At 41.4% G+C, this 2,500-nt stretch overlaps 5 non-coding genes across 5 annotated transcripts in view; all 5 read right to left on the bottom strand.

Moving 5' to 3' along the window:
* The window catches only part of LOC141309851 (5S ribosomal RNA), a 119-nt gene extending 55 nt beyond the window's left edge, over positions 1–64 (bottom strand). The window contains exon 1 of the ribosomal RNA XR_012347398.1: positions 1–64. This exon is cut by the window's left edge and continues 55 nt beyond it. This is a non-coding gene — a ribosomal RNA (5S ribosomal RNA).
* An 801-nt stretch (positions 65–865) lies between these two features.
* Positions 866–984, bottom strand: LOC141311540 (5S ribosomal RNA). Its single transcript, XR_012349000.1, has one exon. It is a non-coding gene; the product is annotated as a 5S ribosomal RNA (ribosomal RNA).
* An 84-nt stretch (positions 985–1,068) lies between these two features.
* On the bottom strand, positions 1,069–1,187 carry LOC141309850 (5S ribosomal RNA). The gene has a single exon (XR_012347397.1). It is a non-coding gene; the product is annotated as a 5S ribosomal RNA (ribosomal RNA).
* An 801-nt stretch (positions 1,188–1,988) lies between these two features.
* LOC141311660 (5S ribosomal RNA) lies at positions 1,989–2,107 on the bottom strand. The gene has a single exon (XR_012349120.1). It is a non-coding gene; the product is annotated as a 5S ribosomal RNA (ribosomal RNA).
* An 84-nt stretch (positions 2,108–2,191) lies between these two features.
* Positions 2,192–2,310, bottom strand: LOC141311528 (5S ribosomal RNA). Its single transcript, XR_012348988.1, has one exon. It is a non-coding gene; the product is annotated as a 5S ribosomal RNA (ribosomal RNA).
* Between the last annotated feature and the right edge of the window lie 190 nt (positions 2,311–2,500).

Genomic DNA, 2,500 nt, shown 5'->3' with positions numbered 1-2,500 from the left:
CGACGCTGCTTAGCTTCTGAGATCAGACGAGATCGGGCGCTCTCAGCGCGGTATGGCCATAAGCGAGGGCTGCTCCAAAAAGTGGGCTATTTAAAGATCAGCCTCCGTAAAAGCCAGCATATTATATAAATAGTGAAGAAAAGGCAAAAGCTTACAGCACCTGGTATTCCCAGGCGGTCTCCCATAAAAGTGTAACAATCGGCCTTAGCAGCCGAGTTACAAGACTAAAATGGGGTCAGATTTAACTGTGAGAGATGACTAGTGGTTAAAAGAATGAGACATAAAAGAAAATTGGTTTAAATAGATTTGGTGTATTTACAAGGTTCACATAAAAGACTTTAAAACAACACGATAAAACTAGGTAAACTCTGTTAAAAGAATACAGTTCATTTGTCCATACCCTAAAAACAGGTAAACTCTGTTAAAAGAATACAGTTAATTTGTCCATACCCTAAAAACAGTCCAAGAACCCCAGTGTGTTGATAAGTCCAATGTGAGTGTCCACCAGTGTATATACAATCCACAGAAAGTGTAATCCAAAGTTTGCAGGTGGTGAATGGAAAGGTGAGCTCTAAAATTAGCAACTCCTCAATCCAACAGTTTGGTGACTGTCCTTTGTTTGTCATGCTGCTCTCTTATACAGTTGTACTTCCTGCTTCCTGTCATGTGTCTAGTCACATGACAGGCCAACCATCCATTTATTAAAGACACATACACTTAAAATGTTAAGAGTAATAAAATGGCCTAAAAAACATGTAAAACACTTAAAACTCTATAATACATGTAAATGATTGTAATAAATAGAGCGGTAAAACAAGTCTTTCTAAAAGCCAGCATATTATATAAATAGTGAAGAAAAGGCAAAAGCTTACAGCACCTGGTATTCCCAGGCGGTCTCCCATCCAAGTACTAACCAGGCCCGACGCTGCTTAGCTTCCGAGATCAGACGAGATCGGGCGCTCTCAGCGCGGTATGGCCATAAGCGAGGGCTGCTCCAAAAAGTGGGCTATTTAAAGATCAGCCTCTGTAAAAGCCAGCATATTATATAAATAGTGAAGAAAAGGCAAAAGCTTACAGCACCTGGTATTCCCAGGCGGTCTCCCATCCAAGTACTAACCAGGCCCGACGCTGCTTAGCTTCTGAGATCAGACGAGATCGGGCGCTCTCAGCGCGGTATGGCCATAAGCGAGGGCTGCTCCAAAAAGTGGGCTATTTAAAGATCAGCCTTCGTAAAAGCCAGCATATTATATAAATAGTGAAGAAAAGGCAAAAGCTTACAGCACCTGGTATTCCCAGGCGGTCTCCCATAAAAGTGTAACAATCGGTCTTATCAGCCGAGTTACAAGACTAAAATGGGGTCAGATTTAACTGTGAGAGATGACTAGTGGTTAAAAGAATGAGACATAAAAGAAAATTGGTTTAAATAGATTTGGTGTATTTACAAGGTTCACATAAAAGACTTTAAAACAACACGATAAAACTAGGTAAACTCTGTTAAAAGAATACAGTTCATTTGTCCATACCCTAAAAACAGGTAAACTCTGTTAAAAGAATACAGTTCATTTGTCCATACCCTAAAAACAGTCCAAGAACCCCAGTGTGTTGATAAGTCCAATGTGAGTGTCCACCAGTGTATATACAATCCACAGAAAGTGTAATCCAAAGTTTGCAGGTGGTGAATGGAAAGGTGAGCTCTAAAATTAGCAACTCCTCAATCCAACAGTTTGGTGACTGTCCTTTGTTTGTCATGCTGCTCTCTTATACAGTTGTACTTCCTGCTTCCTGTCATGTGTCTAGTCACATGACAGGCCAACCATCCATTTATTAAAGACACATACACTTAAAATGTTAAGAGTAATAAAATGGCCTAAAAAACATGTAAAACACTTAAAACTCTATAATACATGTAAATGATTGTAATAAATAGAGCTGTAAAACAAGTCTTTCTAAAAGCCAGCATATTATATAAATAGTGAAGAAAAGGCAAAAGCTTACAGCACCTGGTATTCCCATGCGGTTTCCCATCCAAGTACTAACCAGGCCCGACGCTGCTTAGCTTCCGAGATCAGACGAGATCGGGCGCTCTCAGCGCGGTATGGCCATAAGCGAGGGCTGCTCCAAAAAGTGGGCTATTTAAAGATCAGCCTCCGTAAAAGCCAGCATATTATATAAATAGTGAAGAAAAGGCAAAAGCTTACAGCACCTGGTATTCCCAGGCGGTCTCCCATCCAAGTACTAACCAGGCCCGACGCTGCTTAGCTTCCGAGATCAGACGAGATCGGGCGCTCTCAGCGCGGTATGGCCATAAGCGAGGGCTGCTCCAAAAAGTGGGCTATTTAAAGATCAGCCTCCGTAAAAGCCAGCATATTATATAAATAGTGAAGAAAAGGCAAAAGCTTACAGCACCTGGTATTCCCAGGCGGTCTCCCATAAAAGTGTAACAATCGGCCTTATCAGCCGAGTTACAAGACTAAAATGGGGTCAGATTTAACTGTGAGAG

The sequence above is a fragment of the Garra rufa genome, unplaced genomic scaffold, assembly GCF_049309525.1.
Source record: "Garra rufa unplaced genomic scaffold, GarRuf1.0 hap1_unplaced_003, whole genome shotgun sequence".
Taxonomy (NCBI): domain Eukaryota; kingdom Metazoa; phylum Chordata; class Actinopteri; order Cypriniformes; family Cyprinidae; genus Garra; species Garra rufa.
Note: the sequence above shows the minus strand (reverse complement) of the source record. Positions and strands in the feature narration are given on the sequence as shown.